General features: G+C 38.9%; 1 non-coding gene across 1 annotated transcript; it reads right to left on the bottom strand.

Annotated features, from left to right (window-relative positions):
- Positions 1-13,104: 13,104 nt before the first annotated feature.
- On the bottom strand, positions 13,105-13,211 carry LOC131178905 (small nucleolar RNA R71). Its single transcript, XR_009147913.1, has one exon. It is a non-coding gene; the product is annotated as a small nucleolar RNA R71 (small nucleolar RNA).
- Between the last annotated feature and the right edge of the window lie 6,171 nt (positions 13,212-19,382).

Below are 19,382 nucleotides of genomic sequence, written 5' to 3'. Positions count from 1 at the left end.
ATATCAAAAGTATTATTTATTTGAGGTTCCGAAAATTTTAAAGAAAATCCGGCGGAGTACCGGCTAAAAATGGAGAAAATAGTTCTTCGGAACCTGTTAAAAACACTTCCAATATTCTTATTCCATCATTCACAAACTCCAATATCAAAATCTCAACAATTTCCAATTTCAGTTCTCAATCATCCATCACATGTCATAATTAAGTATAAATCACAAATAAACATTCTCTTTTCCATTCACAAATACAATTTTCATAATTTACATGAACATCAATAGACATTATACAAGTTTAATTACATATGAGAAAATCAAAATTAGCTACAAAATATCAAAATGACACCTAGTGTCCTACCAATGCACTGCAGAAGTTGAGGTGACACGGACACTGTGCAGAACTGTAGGATGGACTCACCCGACCGTGGTCTCACGGGCTCACGATCTGTATCTCCGGTACCTCACGCGGGGCAAAAGCAACGCGCTAAGCAATAATGCTTAGTGGTGCAATAATATAATAAAAGAAAATAGCAGAAAGTAAGTATGTATAGAATGTGTATGATTTCTTTATTTGGTATTGGTATATCTATTATTTCATTAACTTTGCCCACTTTTATTCATTTGGTTGCCCAAGTAACCTACACTAGACGACTGGACAGGATAAACGGGTAAACTAGCACTGGGTATCGAGTACCTCGGGCCGTCACACCATCGGTCACATATGCATCTCCCGGTGTAAATGAGCAGCTAACAAGTGTAAATAATATCGAGCACAAGGCCAAGTCTCAATGCAAGGTCGAATGGCTAAAAGCCATAAAATCCAGAATGGCATATTGCCATGTGCGATCGCTAATCTGAACCCTATTGGCATGCCAAACTATCCAAACCAATCTTGTTAGGTATACTAGGGCATTTGAAACTTTTAAATTCTTCAATTTGTGAATTTCAAGTTTTGGTGTTACTATTCACCTCATTGGTCAACAAAAATGTTGACTTTTGGATAGAAAATATGTACATTGACTTTGGCACTCCCAACATACCACATTTTGTATTTAAAACTTGTTGGCATTAAGCGTTAATACCATTTCTAAGCATTAAACCAAAGGAGCAGATTTTTCAGATTTTGTACCATAAATTTACTGTTCCATTAGGAACTGTTACAGTGGAAATTTGAGGAATTGGTAAACATAAAAGTTGTTCCTTATTTTGTCTAGTTGAATTTCTTTTTTTGAATCACTCCATTTGGAGTTTTGTAGCTCCAGATATGGTCCAAAAACCACAGCTGGCCGGATTTCCATTCTGCAGAAATTACCATATCTATAGTAACATGAACAGTGACTATGACTGCATATTTGAATAGGTTCTGGCCATAATTTGGGGTAGGTTTCTTCATAAAAGTTGTTTTTGTATGTCTTAACTTGTTGCTGTAAAATTTCAGGTCAATTGACCAAATCTACAGTGAGTTATGGCCAAATGAACAGTTACTGTTCATTTGGTCATTTTTGCAGGTGCTGTTGCAGGGGATCCGGATTGGGGCCAACTTTTGATCCTCTTGCTTTGGTCTTTTGGGCATGGTTTCTTCAGCAAAAATGTGCCATTGTAAGCCTAGTTTTATGTCCAATTGGCCAAACACCAATTGGACCAACACAGCCAAAGATATGGCAGTCCAAGTGGACTGAAATTTCAGTCACCCTGCTGCTGTCCTTAGGCAGCCTACACACTCACTTTGGCATGCATTAACTCACTTCAAATTATGATTAACTTGCCTTAAATGGTCACTAATTGACCAGTATAATGTTCAGTAATCAATTCCAATGCCAAGTCCAATTTTCATTCCTTAACCCTAGCCAAATTTTCAAAGTTTTCACAATTTCCCTCATTAACTCTTTCATTCTCTACATATATGTGTATACACTTTAAACCTAAGCTCTAGTTCACTTTAAGTCCATCAAACACTCCATTTCTATTCCTTCAATAGGGCTGCCGAAATGCATGGCATACATACACATAATTTTTTTTCATTTTATTTACAATTTCTTACTTATTTTAAGTCCTTTAGCATAGAAATAAAGAGCTTTAGGTGTGTATATGCACTAACCTTTAAGTGGCAGATTTTTCCAAGCCCCAAACTTCACTTTCTTTCTTCTTCTTGGCTGCCAAAAGGTTTTGCAAGGTGCAAGGACAAATTTTAGTGAAATGTCTCTAGGGTTTTAGGGTGAAATGAAGGAGGAAATTAAGCTTTGATTATGTGTTAATGGAGATTGGCTATGGGCAAGGGTTTCGGCTGGAATGGAAAAGAGATGGCTGCTGGTTTTTTCTTTATTTCTTGGTCTCAATTATCTCTTTTATTAGTTAGTCAAATGGTTACTTAATTGTGATTGGTTATAATTTTCTTAATGACATCACCATGATGTCATAAATAAGCCTTTTCCTCATTTTCTTTTCTTTTCTTCACTACTCATTTTCAATTTAATTTCTAGTAATGTTTATTCATATTTTATGTCATATTAATTATTTACTCAACTGGACAAGTAGGCCAAAAATCACCTCTGAAGGCGAAATGACCAAAACGCCCTCCGTTTGGCTTAACAGGTCAAAATTGTCTGTACCGATTGAAAAATTTTTCTAGGTATTTTCTTGGCATTCTAATGCTATGGGAACCTCAATAACCCTTCTCTGGAGTCCCAAAAATTATTTTATAATTTTTCCCCCGGGTCTAGGGCTCCTCGTTGCGAGAACCGCAACTTCCCTCTAGTTACCCATCGCTTGGGCACCGGCTCGTTTAACTCGGTTGTATTTTATTTCTAAAATTTTTACTAAATTTTTCTTATTAATATTTGAGTTAATTATGGTCCCTCACTTTGATTTAAATATTTTTCCGGACGTTCTAGCTGTCTAGACCGACACCGGTCACCGGAACAGTAGAATGTACAGAGTAGTTACCGGGAGGGTGTTACAACTCTTCCCCTCTAATTTAAATTTCGTCCTCGAAATTTACCTGATGCAAACAGTTGAGGGAACTGCTGCCTCATTGTCTCTTCACTTTCCCAAGTTGCCTCTTCAGTGTTGTGGTGCCTCCAAAGCACTTTCACCAGTGGAATCCGCTTATTTCTCAACTCTTTTACTTCCCGAGCCAGGATCCGTAGAGGTTCTTCTTCATAAGTCAAATCCGATTGTATTTCAATTTATTCTCTGGAAATGACATGTGAAGGATCTGAGCGGTATCTTCTAAGCATGGATACGTGGAACACATTGTGGATCTTGTCCAGTTTTGGTGGTAAAGCTAGCCTATAGGCCACTGGACCCACACGTTTAATGACTTCATATGGGCCAATGAACCTAGGGCTTAACTTACCTTTTCTTCCGAACCTCAATACCTTCTTCCACGGTGACACCTTGAGGAATATTTTGTCGCCAACTGTGTATTCTATTTCTTTTCTCTTCAAGTCAGCATAGGATTTCTGTCTGTCTGAGGCAACCTTCAGATTAGCTTTGATTAGTTTCACTTTCTCCTCAGTCTGTTTCACAGTGCAGCCCTACCGGCTTATCTTCGCCCAATTCAGTCCAAGACTGCTGAGTTCTACATTTCCTCCCATACAGTGCTTCATATGGGGCCATTTGTATGCTAGCTTGGTAGCTATTATTGTATGCAAATTCTGCCAGTGGGAGGTATCTATCCCAACTTCCCTCAAACTCAATGACACAACTCCTCAGCATATCCTCAAGGACCTGGATTACTCTTTCTTATTGCCCATCCGTCTGAGGATGGAAAGCTGTGCTGAAGTGGAGTTGTGTACCCAAGGACTCATGCAATTTCTTCCAAAATCTTGATGTAAACCTTGGGTCTCGATCAGATATAATGGAAAGTGGAATTCCATGCAGTCTAACTATCTCACTGATATACAGTTCTGCTAACTTCTCTAGTGAGTAGTCAGTCCTAACTAGAAGAAAGTGTGCTGACTTCGTCAATCTATCAACTATCACCCATGCTGCATCATGTTTCTTCCGAGTGAGAGGTAGACCACTTACAAAATCCATGGTGACCCGATCCCATTTCCATTCAGGTATGCGTATAGTCAGAGCAAACTGATGGAACTTGATGTTCTGCCTTGACTTGCTGACATGTCAAGCATTTAGTCACATAGTCAGCTATGTCCTTCTTCATACCAGGCCACCAATACTGAAGCTTCAGATGATGATACATCTTTATACTTCCTGGGTGCATAGCATATACACTGGTGTGTGCCTCTTTTAGAATACTGGCCTTCAATTCCCCATTATCTGGTACATATAGTCTTCCTTTGTAGTACAGACACCCATCTGCCTTCGTCTCATAGTCAGTTGCTTTTCCTTCTGAGATTTTGCTCATAATAGTCATTAACTTTTCATTTGCCTTTTGCCCATCAAAAATCTGCTGTAGCAGGTTTGGCCTCACTTGCAACTCAGCCAAAATAGCTCCATCTCGAATCAAAGTGAGACGGGCATTCAATGATCTCAAAGCTGTGATGGACTTTCTGCTCAAAGCATCAGCAACTACATTTGCCTTCCCAGGATGGTAGTCAATTACACAATCATAGTCCTTCAAGAATTCAATCCATCGCCTCTGTCTAAGGTTGAGCTCCTTCTGGGTTGGCAAATATTTTAGACTCTTGTGGTCTGTGTAAATGTAGTACTTTTCACCATACAAGTAATGCCTCCATATCTTGGTCACGAAGATAATTGCTTGACTCTAGATCATGGGTAGGGTAGTTACATTCATGTGGCCTTAGGTATGCGGAAGCATAAGCGACCACCTTCCCCTCTTGCATCAAGACATACCTAACCCATTATGAGAAGCATCACTATAGACCACAAAGTCTTTTCGACGACCTTTGTGTGTGCTGCTGGTGCCTCTGTCAACATAGCCTTCAACTTCTCAAAGCGGTCTGACACTTGTCATTCCAGTCAAATCTGACATTCTTGTGTAACAACTTGGTCATTGGAGCAGCTATTAAGGAAAATCCCTTCACAAATCTCCTGTAATACCCAGCTAGCCCCAAGAAGCTTCTGACCTCAGTTGTATTCTTGGGAGGCTTCCATTCTATCACTGCTTCTATTTTCTTAGGATCCACCCTAATCCCATCAGCTGACACTATGTGTCCAAAGAATGCAATCTCATTCAGCCAAAAGTCACACTTGGACAACTTAGCATACAGCTTCTTTTCCTTCAGGGTTTGCAGAACAATTCTCAAATGCTCATCATGTTCTTCACTGGTCTTGGAATACACCAAAATATCGTCAATAAAGACCACTACGAACCGATCTAGGTATGGATGGAAGATACGGTTCATAAGGTCCATAAATGCTGCTGGTGCATTTGTTAGGCCAAAGGGCATCACCAGAAACTCATAATGCCCATACCGGGTCTGAATGCGATCTTGGGCACATCTACATCCTTCACCCTCGGTGATGATACCCTAATCGAGATCAATCTTAGAAAATACTCTGCTCCCTTCAACCGATCAAGCAGATCATCAATTCTAGGCAACGGATATTTGTTCTTCACGGTCACTTTATTCAAGCTGCAGTGTCGATGCATAGCCTCAAAGTCCCATCCTTCTTTTTCACAAACAGCACTAGAGCTCCCCATGGTGACACACTGGGGCGTATGAACCCCTTATCAAGCAACTCTTGCAACTGAGTTTTCAACTCCCTCAATTCAGTGGGTGCCATCCTATAAGGGGCAATGGAAATGGGTCTTTGTGCCGGCAGTGTCTCAATAGCAAATTCAACTTCCCTTTCTGGTGGCAAACCAGGCAATTCTTCAGGAAATACTTCTGGGAAGTCTCTTACTGTGGGTATGTCACTCAGGTTTGGCTTAGCCTGCCTAGTATCCACCACATGTGCTAAGTAGGCTTCACAGCCTTTTCTCATCATTCTTCTTGCAATTGTGGCTGAGATGACATTGGACAAGAAATCTGTCCTGTCCCCCACAACTGTGATCTCATTACCCTCAGGATTTTTCAAAGAAATTCTCTTCAATTTGCAATCAACTATTGCCTGATGATGTGACAACTACTCCATTCCCAAAATCACGTTAAATTCGTGGAAGGGCAACTCAATCAGGTCTGCCAAGAATTCATACCCCTGAATCCTTAACGGGCAACCCTTATATACTTTGTTCACCACTACACTGTGGCCCAATGGATTAGTGACCAGAATGTCTTGGTCACTCTCCCCTACTAGTATCCCCCCTTTCTATGGGTAAGTTGATGCAGATGTATGAATGAGTGGATCCTGGATCCACCAATACATGCACAGGTGTATTGTAGAGGGAGAACGTACCCCTGATGACGTCCGGGGCATCTTGCTCCTCCTGAGCTCTCAGGGCATTATTTACGGCGGTGGTGCATTATCGGCCTCTCTGGCGGCTCGGATGCTGAGCCTGCTGTGATGGTCCCCTGCGTCGATTTACTAGATTTTCTACCTCTCGTAGTGCGGAGCGGTGCATGCGCTTGTGTTGGAGCGGTGTAGTAGTTCTACGTGGCGGTTCCTCGGTGATGCTCTGTCGACCCACATCTTAAACAGGCACCAGTTACTCTCCAACATTCCGCCTTGTGCCATTTCAGGCAATGCGGACATGCAGAAGATGTTGGGGCTGGTCCCCTGAACCCCATCCTCGGAGGCGCCCCGATAGTGTGGTGACCTCTCCTAGGGGTGAAGCGTGGCTGGGCCCCTAAGGTGACCACGACCATGTGGCTGACTTGAACTGCGTGCGGTGGACCCTTGAACCTCTTCCCGGATCACGGGAGTGAGCTAGGCGGCCGGGCCCCTCTTCTGCTGTCTATCCCATTCAGTACGCTCCTTGATTCTCACTTTTTCAACCCTTATTGCAGCTTCCACTAACATGCTAAATACAGGGATTCACAAGGCAGTGAGCTGGATCTTGATCTTAACATATAGTCCCTCTGAAAATCTCTAACACCTTTCGCTTCATTAGGGACTATCTCCCTTCCGTAACGGCTTAATCGGACAAATTCCTTCTCATACTCGGCCACTGATAGCTGTCCCTGCCTCAGGTTAATGAACTCTCTTCTTCTCTCTTCCAGGTATACAGTACCCACACATTTCTTCTTGAACTCGGAGAGAAAGAAGTCCTAAATTCTGACTTACGGCTGCACTTCACTGACACGATGTCCCACCATTCGTAGGCATCGTCTTGCAACAAGGATCTGCGGCTTCTAGATTTTGCTCGAGGTGCGGTGGAGTTGTTTTATGACTCTGCCGTTCTGTTCAACCAATTCTACCGCAATGAGTCATCTTCTCTCTTACCGAAAAAGTCCACTGCTCCAAACTTTCTTAGCCTTTCCAGGTGTGATTTCTGCTGTGGAGCTGGTGGTGGTGGTGGTGCTGGCATTACTCCAGCCATTTGTCTAAAGAAGTCGGCCATTTGTTGGAACATGGCCTGTGGAGGCTGAGCAGGCTCGGCTTGAGCTGGCGGAGCAGGTTCTCCCATGCCCCCAGTCTCCGCTGCTATAGGTGGAGCATGACTCTCCACTTCCTCCTCGACTGCTCTTGGAGATGAAGGGTCCATATCCTATTCAAAATAAGAAAGACAAACAGATCTGCATTAGTGTCACCTCGACTCTTACAAATGCAATGCATGGTATGGACTCAATCTAGGCCCAGAAATGCCTAAACCGTGCTCTGATACCACTAAATGTGACACCCCTTACCCGTGTACAGTATACCCGAGTAAGTAATGCCACACGGTGTACCGGCACATTCTAATATACCTTAATTAATTTATATCATGCTTGTGAATATAATTTATGAAATATAATTTATTTTAGCCATATATCAAAAGTATTATTTATTTGAGGTTCCGAAAATTTTAAAGAAAATCCGGCGGAGTACCGGCTAAAAATGGAGAAAATAGTTCTTCGGAACCTGTTAAAAACACTTCCAATATTCTTATTCCATCATTCACAAACTCCAATATCAAAATCTCAACAATTTCCAATTTCAGTTCTCAATCATCCATCACATGTCATAATTAAGTATAAATCACAAATAAACATTCTCTTTTCCATTCACAAATACAATTTTCATAATTTACATGAACATCAATATACATTATACAAGTTTAATTACATATGAGAAAATCAAAATTAGCTACAAAATATCAAAATGACACCTAGTGTCCTACCAATGCACTGCAGAAGTTGAGGTGACACGGACACTGTGCAGAACTGTAGGATGGACTCACCCAGTCTGTGGTCTACTGGGCTCACGATCTGTATCTCCAGTACCTACGCGTGGCAAAAGCAACGCGCTAAGCAATAATGCTTAGTGGTGCAATAATATAATAAAAGAAAATAGCAGAAAGTAAGTATGTATAGAATGTGTATGATTTCTTTATTTGGTATTGGTATATCTATTATTTCATTAACTTTGCCCACTTTTATTCATTTGGTTGCCCAAGTAACCTACACTAGACGACTGGACTGGATAAACGGGTAAACTGGCACTGGGTATCGAGTACCTCGGGCCGTCACACCATCGGTCACATATGCATCTCCCGGTGTGCAACAGAACAGCTAACAAGCTGTAAATAATATCAGGCACAAGGCCAAGTCTCAATGCAAGGTCAGAATGGCTAAAAGCCATAAAATCACAGAATGGCATATTGCCATGTGCAGTACTGCTAACTGAACCCTATTGGCATGCCAAACTATCCAAACCAATCTTGTTAGGTATACTAGGGCATTTGAAACTTTTAAATTCTTCAATTTGTGAATTTCAAGTTTTGGTGTTACTATTCACCTCATTGGTCAACAAAAATGTTGACTTTTGGATAGAAAATATGTACATTGACTTTGGCACTCCCAACATACCACATTTTGTATTTAAAACTTGTTGGCATTAAGCGTTAATACCATTTCTAAGCATTAAACCAAAGGAGCAGATTTTTCAGATTTTGTACCATAACTTTACTGTTCCATTAGGAACTGTTACAGTGGAAATTTTAGGAATTGGTAAACATAAAAGTTGTTCCTTATTTTGTCTAGTTGAATTTCTTTTTTTGAATCACTCCATTTGGAGTTTTGTAGCTCCAGATATGGTCTAAAAACCACAGCTGGCTGGATTTCCATTCTGTAGAAATTACCATATCTACAGTAACATGAACAGTGATTGTGACTGCATATTTGAATAGGTTATGGCCATAATTTGGGGTATGTTTCTTCATGAAAGTTGTTTTTCTATGTCTTAGCTTGTTGCTGTAAAAATTTCAGGTCAATTGACCAAATCTACAGTGAGTTATGGCCAAATGAACAGTTACTATTCATTTGGTCATTTCTGCAGGTGCTGTTGCAGGGGATCCAGATTGGGGCCAACTTTTGGTCCTCTTGCTTTGGTCTTTTGGGCATGGTTTCTTCAGCAAAAATGTGCCATTGTAAGCGTAGTTTCATGTCCAATTGGCCAAACACCAATTGGACCAACACAACCAAAGATATGGCAGTCCAAGTGGACTAAAATTTCAGTCACCCTGCTGCTGTCCTTAGGCAGCCTACACACTCACTTTGGCATGCATTAACTCACTTCAAATTATGATTAACTTGCCTTAAATGGTCACTAATTGACCAGTAGAATGTTCATTAATCAATTCCAATGCCAAGTCCAATTTTCATTCCTAAACCCTAGCCAAATTTTCAAAGTTTTCACAATTTCCCTCATTAACTCTTTCATTCTCTACATATATGTGTATACACTTTAAACCTAAGCTCTAGTTCACTTTAAGTCCATCAAACACTCCATTTCTATTCCTTCAATAGGGCTGCCGAAATGCATGGCATACATACACATAATTTTTTTTTTCATTTTAGTTACAATTTCTTACTTATTTTAAGTCCCTTAGAATAGAAATAAAGAGCTTTAGGTGTGTATATGCACTAACCTTTAAGTGGCAGATTTTTCCAAGCCCCAAACTTCACTTTCTTTCTTCTTCTTGGCTGCCAAAAGGTTTTGCAAGGTGCAAGGACAAATTTTAGTGAAATGTCTCTAGGGTTTTAGGGTGAAATGAAGGAGGAAATTAAGCTTTGATTGTGTGTTAATGGAGGTTGGCTATGGGCAAGGGTTTCAGCTGGAATGGAAAAGAGATGGCTGCTGGTTTTTTCTTTATTTCTTGGTCTCAATTATCTCTTTTATTAGTTAGTCAAATGGTTACTTAATTGTGATTGGTTATAATTTTCTTAATGACATCACCATGATGTCATAAATAAGCCTTTACCTCATTTTCTTTTCTTTTCTTCACTACTCATTTTCAATTTAATTTCTAGTAATGTTTATTCATATTTTATGTCATATTAATTATTTACTCAACTGGACAAGTAGGCCAAAAATCACCTCTGAAGGCGAAATGACCAAAACGCCCTCCGTTTGGCTTAACGGGTCAAAATTGTCTGTACCGATTGAAAACTTTTTCTAGGTATTTTCTTGGCATTCTAATGCCATGGGAACCTCAATAACCCTTCTCTAGAGTCCCAAAAATGATTTTACAATTTTTCCCCCTGCTCTAGGGCTCCTCGTTGCGAGAACCGCAACTTCCCTCTGGTTACCCATCGCTTGGGCACTGGCTCGTTTAACTCGGTTGTATTTTATTTCTAAAATTTTTACTAAATTTTTCTTAATAATATTTGAGTTAATTATGGTCTCTCACTTTGATTTAAATATTTTTCTGGACGTTCTAGTTGTCCGGACCGACACCGGTCACCGGAACAGTAGAATGTACGGAGTAGTTGATGCATACATTTTGCATAGTCATTTAGGTCTAATTTTACAACCCTTTTTATTTGATTATTAGTCATTTTTAGCTAATTTCATTAGTTAATTAGTTAGTTTTTCATAGTTGTCAATTTTGCACTAATTTGTAATTTTTACTTTGTTTTGTAGGAAAAATGGTGTTTTTGAAGGACTAAAGAGAATTTTGCCATTGAGGAGTGTCTTCTACAGCAAAAAGATGTCAAAAACAAGTTTTCAAGCTGAAATATGCATTGACCAAACTGTGCATAACTTGCCGCATAAGCTATGCAGATCTGCATAAGGAGGAAGATCACTGTTCCAGAACCAGCCGAAATGTGCATAAGGAGACTGCATAGCTTATGCACATTCTCACCTCCCTTATGCACATTCACGAAATTGTGCATAACCTATGCACCAAGTCATGCGACCGCATAAGTGACCCAGAACCAGTGAAGCGCATAAGGGTGCATAACTTATGCGATCCACTTATGCGATCCCATAAGAGTTCATTAATGAGCTGGCAGAAGATTCCCTTAATGTATTCCTCCTAGAACATACTATTTTAGGGCTCCATGTCAGAAAAATGCTATATATAGTCTCATTTTCCCATTTTAGGAGAGACAAGGAGCAAAGAAGAAAAGGAGAGGGGCTGAGCAGAATTTGAAGAGCCATTTTCAACTAAGATTTGCAGATTTCTTTCTTTCTTTACACTTTTCTACATTTCTAGTGTTTAATTCCTTACTTCTTAGCTTAGATTAAAGCTTTATTTCCATTTAAACTCATCATATCTTGTAAGCATTATGGATAGTGAGTAGTTTACTTTTGATTCTGGAGTAAGGGTTGTAATATTTGAGATATTTTGTGGATTTTGATTGGGTAATCCATATTTTGTGGTCTTAATGAGTTTTATTCATTTCTTGTATGCTTAATGACATGCTTAGTGTAGGATCCCATTAAGTGATGTTCTTAATCCATGGTTGAAGCACCGAAAGGAGAAGACCTTGTGATAGATAATCAAGAAATTGGACTTAATTAACTTAGACCTAGAAATAGGCTAAGGATTAAGAGGATTCACAGATTAATTAAAGAACTTAATGGGTCTTAATTAATTCTAACTCCACGAAAGTAGGATTAGTTTGATTAAGGCACTCTTTGTCTCACTCGAAAGGGAATTCAAAGGATTTAAGAATTAATCTCCTTAAAACCCAATAGTTTTATAAAATTGGATAACCGATTTAAATCCCAAAATAGCTCGAATATGAATTCCCGAACTCCGGAATCGCCTTTTCACCATTGTTAATTTCTAATCGAATTTAATTGCTTACCATTTCAATATTGCCATATTTGAACTTGCTTATTCCAATTTGACGCAATTTTAGTTTAATGCGATACATTGTTGAATAGAATATTGATTTTGCACATATAGATTTCACGCTCCATTACTCATCAATTCACTTCTCTAATTTCATAGATACTTCGATTTAGTCAACTTTTATATCAAAAATTCAATCATTAACACAACTCCTCGTGGGATCGATATTTTTCTATACTACTTGTACGACCCGTGCACTTGCGGTAGGGACGCATCAAGTTTTTGGCGCCGTTGCCGGGGAGTTGTTTGTTTAAGATTGAATTCTTGATTATTTTAGTTGTTTATAGTTTTATTTTTGTTATCTTTTCATTTTGTGTTTGTTTGTTTTTTTTTTTTTCAGGTACTTTTAATCTTTTATGAGAAGAGCTAGAAGCTCAAGTGACACATCCTTATTGTTCAATCCTGAAATAGAGAAATTTTGTAAGGCCAACAAGAAAGAAACCAGAAAAAGAAAAGAAGCATTGAGAGAAACTGAATTAGAAGCAGAAATGGCTGATGAAAGAATTAGAATTGGTGTTGGTAATGCTGGAAATGGTCAAAACAATGAAAATGAAGCCCAAGGGGAAGAAGTTGTTAATGCAAACGTGCCTAGGGGAAGTATGATGGATCATGCTTTTCCACGTTTTGATGATTTGAGAGAGAGCATAGCAAGACCAAGGATTGATGCAAATAGTTACAAGATGGATTTTGGAGTTCTTCAAATGATTCAGAATTCTCAATTTGGAGGACATCCTTCTGAAAATCCACACACACACCTGAATAAGTTTGCTATGATCTGTGACATGCAAAAACAACCTGGAGTGTCTGATGATGCAGCAAGATTGAAGCTATTCCCGTTCTCTTTGAAAGATAGAGCGTTGGATTGGCTTGATTCTTTACCTCACAACTCCATTACAAATTGGGAGCAACTCACTGATGCATTTCTTGCACAATATTTTCCACCTGGAAAAACTCAAGAGCTGAGGAATCAAATGACAGCTTTCAGACCAAGAGAAGATGAAACTCTTTATGAGTCATGGATGAGATGGAAGGAATTAGAGAGATTATGCCCACATCATGCCATTCCAAAATGGATGATAAATCAGAATTTCTACACAAATGTCACTCCTGCAATCAGAGGAATCATTGATGCTCAAACAGGAGGAGAATTTATTATAAAGCATGAAGATGAAGCTTATGAGCTATTGGAGAAAATTGCAAAGAATACTCATCTTTGGAGTAGTCCAAGAGGACCAGCTCCAACTCAGAAAAGGCAAGCTGCTGGAATATATGATCTTGATCCATTCAACATGATTAATGCAAAATTTGATGCACTTACAAATGTCCTTGCTAAGAAGATGGAAGATTTGAGTATGTTGGTTAGTTCATCATCATCAGCTGGAAGTTCACAACAAGTGGCTTATGCAGAGGAAACTACCAGCTGTGGAATAGATTATGGAGAACAAGCAGCATATGTTGGTAATTATGGAAACAAGCAAATGGGGAATCCTTATTCTCAAACTTACAATCCAAATTGGAGGAATCATCCCAACTTTTCATGGGGAAATCAGCAAAATCAAGTTCAAAATCAGAATTTTCAACCACAACAGCAGAGTCAAGTTCCATATCAGCAAAATAGGCAACCACTGCCTAATTTTCAGCAGAAAAATATGAACCCTCCACCAAAACAGCAAGAACGAAATTCCACCACTGAAGCTTTATTGCAACAGATTCTTGCCAACCAAAATAAGCATGATGAGGAGATGAGAGAGGTGAAGGCGAGGCTGGAACAGATGCAAACACACAACAGAATGCTGGAAAACCAGATTGCACAACAAGCATCCTCCTCAAGTGCCAAATCTTTTGGAAAGCTTCCAAGTCAACCAGAAAATCCAAGAGAGCAGTGTCAAGCTATTACTTTAAGAAGTGGTAAAGTTATAAATGATGAGAAGAGTGAAAATGATGAGAAGAGAGAAAATGAGAAAGGAACTGATGGGAGTGAAAAACAAGAGAGTGCAGAAAAATGTAAGGAGAAATTTGAAGAAAAAGAAGAGAAATATATACCTCCTGAACCCTACAAACCACAGCTTCCCCTTCCACAAAGATTTCACAAAGCCAAGCTTGATAGGCAATTTGGGAAGTTCTTAGAGGTTTTGAAGAAACTTTACATAAATGTGCCTTTTGTTGATGCTCTTTCACAAATTCCCTCTTATGCAAAATTCTTGAAAGAAATTCTCTCAAACAAGAGGAAACTTGAAGATGATGAAACTGTAGCTTTGACAGAAGAATGTAGTGCTATCCTCCAAAGGGAACTTCCTCCAAAGCTTAAGGATCCAGGGAGTTTTTCAATTCCATGCCACATTGGAGAGTCTTGTTCTACAAAAGCCTTATGTGATTTAGGGGCTAGTGTTAGCCTTATGCCCCTCTCTATTTATGAGAAGCTCAACATGGGAGATCTAAAGCCAACCCACATTTCTCTTCAGTTAGCTGACAGAACAATCAAGTATCCTGAAGGAATTTTAGAGAATGTGCCCCTGAAGGTTGGAAAGTTCTATATACCTGTTGACTTTGTCATCTTGGACATGGAGGAAGATTTTAATATTCCAATTATCTTGGGGAGACCCTTTCTAGCTACAGCAGGAGCATTGATTGATGTTAAAGGAGAAAAGCTGACTCTTAGGGTTGGTGAAGAGCAATTGGTTTTCAATATTAATAACACTATGAAAAAGCATCATTCTGAAGCTGATACTTGCTTGAGAGTTGATATCATTGATGAGCTGGTTAAAGAACACTTCAGAAAGAAATATCCAGAAGATCCACTCGAAAATTGTTTGGTTCATGGAGGAGGCATAGATTATGACAACCCTCATGTAGCTGCATATGCTCAACACTTAGAGGGAAGTCCACCATTCATTTCTGCTCCAGTTTTTCAACTCACACAAAAGGAAAAAGCAGAATTTAAGCAACCATCATTCAAGGAAGAAGATGCACCTAAGGTAGAACTTAAGCAACTTCCTTCTCAGCTCAGGTATGAATTTCTTGGCACTAATAACACTTATCCAGTAATAGTAAATGCAAACTTGAGTACTTTAGAAGCTGATAAGTTGTTAAGAGTGTTGAGAAAATTTAGGAAAGTTTTGGGATACACCATAGATGACATTAAGGGAATAAGCCCACATTTTTGTATGCATAGAATCAGTTTGGAAGAAAATTGTAAACCATCTATTGAACATCAGAGGAGGTTGAACCCAAATATGAAAGAAGTTGTTAAAAAGGAAATTTTGAAGTTGCTTGATGCAGGGATCATATATCCCATCTCGCATGCACTTGGGTGAGCCAGGTACATGTTGTCCCAAAAAGGGTGGAATGACGGTTGTCAAAAATGAAAATAATGAATTAATTCCCACCAGAACAGTGACTAGTTGGCGAATGTGCATAGATTACAGAAAATTAAATGTTGCCACTAGAAAAGATCATTTTCCACTTCCCTTCATTGATCAGATGTTGGAAAGATTGGCTAGGCATTCTTATTTTTGCTATTTAGATGGATATTCAGGTTTTTTTCAAATCCCTATCCATCCAAATGATCAAGAGAAAACCACTTTTACTTGTCCATATGGAACCTTTGCTTATAGAAGGATGCCATTTGGGTTGTGTAATGCACCAGCCACTTTTCAAAGGTGCATGATGGCAATCTTCTCAGATTTCATTGAAGACATAATGGAGGTTTTTATGGACGATTTTTCTGTTTATGGATCTTCATTTGATATATGCTTGGCTAACCTTTCTAAAATTTTGCAGCGATGTGCAGATACTGACCTTGTGTTAAATTGGGAAAAGTGTCATTTCATGGTTCAGAAAGGGATAGTGCTTGGACATTTGGTGTCTAACAGAGGAATAGAGGTTGATAAAGCCAAAGTTGAAGTGATAGAGAAGATGGCTCCTCCTACCAATGTCAAGGGAATTCGAAGTTTCTTAGGACACGCCGGGTTCTACAGACGCTTTATTAAGGATTTTTCTAAAATAGCTAAACCTTTGTCTAATTTGTTAAGTAATGACACACCATTTGTATTTGACCAAGAGTGTTTGGATGCCTTTTGCAGGTTGAAGCAAGCTCTTATCACTGCACCAATCATGTAACCACCTGATTGGAGCCTACCTTTTGAAATTATGTGTGATGCTAGCAACTATGCAATTGGGGCTGTTCTTGGTCAACGAAAGGACAAAAAGGCTTATGCTATTTATTATGCTAGTAGAACACTGGATGAGGCTCAAACAAATTATACAACAACTGAAAAGGAATTTTTGGCAATTGTCTTTGCATTGGAAAAGTTCAGACCTTACATTATTGACTCAAAAGTGGTTATAGTTTGGATCATGCGACCACCATCAGATATTTGCTCCGTAAAAAGGAGGCTAAACCTAGGCTCATTAGGTGGATTCTGATGCTACAAGAATTTGATTTGGAGATTAGAGATAAGAAAGGAGCTGAAAATGTAGTTGCTGATAATCTTAGTAGGTTGAAATTGGATGGTGAAGAATTGGATGAAATCCCTATTGATGAGTTTTTCTTGGATGAACAACTTTTCTCTCTTGTTGCTAAACTACCTTGGTATGCAGACTTTGTGAATTATCTATCTTGTGGAGTTTTACCCCTAGGAATGACATGGCAACAAAAGAAAAAGTTTTTGCATGAGGTGAAGTTTTATAGATGGGATGATCCTTTACTCTTTAGGAGATGTTGTGATGGTCTAATTAGAAGATGTATTCCTGAAGAGGAGGTACAAAGTATTTTGCATCATTGCCATGCTTCTGATTATGGAGGTCATTTTGGCATCTCTAAGACAGCTAGTAAAATTTTGCAAGCTGGTTTCTTTTGGCCAAATCTTTTTAAGGATGTGAAGAAATTTGTGTTGAATTGTGATAAATGTCAAAGGAGTGGAAATTTGTCAAAAAGAGATCAAATGCCCCTAAATAATATTCTTGAAGTGGAATTATTTGATGTTTGGGGAATAGATTTTATGGGGCCATTCCCTCCTTCATATGGTAATAGATACATCTTAGTTGGGGTTGACTATGTGTCAAAGTGGGTGGAAGCTATTGCAACTCCAACTAATGATGCTAGAGTGGTAGTGAAATTCTTGAAGAAATTTGTCTTGAGCAGATTTGGAGCTCCTAGGGCTATAATTAGTGATGGGGGTTCCCATTTTTGTAATAAGCAATTTGAGAGCTTAATGAGGAAGTATGGTGTAGTGCACAAGATAGCTACCCCATACCACCCTCAAACTTCAGGACAAGTTGAAATTTCTAACAGAGAGCTCAAGCATATTTTGGAGAAAATAGTGAACAATTCTCAGAAAGATTGGTCTATCAAACTAGATGATGCTTTATGGGCATATAGGACTGCCTACAAAACCCCTATAGGAACTACTCCCTTTAGGTTGGTGTATGGTAAGTCTTGTCATTTACCTGTGGAGCTAGAACATAGAGCATATTGGGCCATTCAGACCTTGAATTTTGATCTTAAGCAAGCTGGTGAAAAAAGGTTGTTACAACTTAATGAGCTTGAGGAATTAAGGATGGATGCTTATGAAAGTGCCCGTATTTACAAAGAAAGAACTAAAGTTTGGCATGATAAGCATCTGAGGAAAAAGGAATTCAAAGAAGGTGATTTAGTTTTGTTGTTCAACTCAAGATTGAAATTGTTCCCTGGAAAACTTAAGTCAAGGTGGACTGGTCCATATAGAGTTTCTAAGGTTTTCCCTTATGGAGCAATTGAAATTTGGAGTGAAAAATCTGGGAATTTTAAGGTCAATGGGCATAGATTGAAGCATTACATAACTGGAGACCCAATAAAGGGAGCAAACTGTTACAAGCTCTCCAATCCCTCGCCTCTTTTCAGTGAAATTCATGAAAAGTCCAGCTAAGGACTATAAAATAGCCCTCTTGGGAGGCATCCCAAGTCCTTTATTTTGCTTTTGTTGATTTACTTTCATTTTCATTAATTTTGTTTTTATCTTGAATCTCCCCAAATTCAATTTTTGACATTATTAAATTTTGTCTCTTGTAGATGTAATTCAATGAAGAAAGGCTGGTGAACTGTTGGGAAAGTAATTCTTAACTTGAAAAAAATTTTTTTTGTCCTTCAAAAGAACTGATAAGTTTTTGCTGCATAACCTGTGCAGGAGCTGCAATCTGGTTTATGCAGAAGAAATGTACATTCTGCAGCAAAAAGGGTGTCTGCAGCAAAATGGCTCATGTTTTTGATGAGGTTGGATGTATTTAAATAGAGGAAGGTTGGTGAACTGCTGAAGCTGCTATCTGGTTCATGCAAAAAGGGTGTCTGCAGCAAATGGCTTGTGTTTTGGTGAGGTTGGGTGTGTAACTTTTTAATACTTGTGCTTATAATGTTAATATGGTGGTAAGTAAGTCATTTTTGCAGTTTTGAGCTTCTTTGGGTTGTAGAATTCAAGGTAGAAATGCTGCATTTTCTTGGCAAAACTTGGAGAGTTCATTTCTCATTTGTGGTTAGATGCAACTTCATGCAAATTTTATGGAGTTTTATGTGCTAAATGTTGATTTGCAGAATTTGACTCAAAATGGCATAGTTCTCAAAGGTCTTTTATGTAGGATCCATTTTTACATGCTTGTGTGATGCCTTTTTGATACACTTTGTATATATTGATGTGTTTTTAGTGAAAATTTCTTGTGGTTTATGCTTCATGGAATTATATTTCTTCATTTTAGGGTATTTTTCACACTTGCAATCCAAGTTCTATTGCATTCTTGATCTTATTGAATTGTGCATAAGCAACTGCATAGCTTATGCAATCCTGCATAACCACAATTCTTGCCATTTTTCACCTTTATTGCAAGTGCATAAGGAGAGTGCATAGTTTATGCAACTCTGCATAACCTCATTTTGTCAAATTTCATATCTGTCAAAACTTGCATAAGGTGAGTGCATGACTTATGCACATTTGCATAACTTCAAATCCTTCATTTTCTCTCTCTACCGAAGTTTGCATAAGGAGAGTGCATGACTTATGCACTTCTGCATAACCAAAAATCCAAAACTCCAATTCTGCCGAAGGGTGCATAAGCAGAGTGCATAACCTATGCACTTCTGCATAACCAGAAACCCAGAAAAATCAATCTTGCCGAGGGGTGCATAAGGAAGGTGCATAAGTTATGCACTTCCGCATAACCAAGAACTCCAAAACTCCAATTCTGCCGAAGGGTGCATAAGCAGAGT

This window comes from Hevea brasiliensis, chromosome 3, assembly GCF_030052815.1.
Source record: "Hevea brasiliensis isolate MT/VB/25A 57/8 chromosome 3, ASM3005281v1, whole genome shotgun sequence".
In the NCBI taxonomy this organism is placed as follows: Eukaryota; Viridiplantae; Streptophyta; class Magnoliopsida; order Malpighiales; family Euphorbiaceae; genus Hevea; species Hevea brasiliensis.
This window is presented reverse-complemented; position numbering and strand designations above follow the sequence as displayed.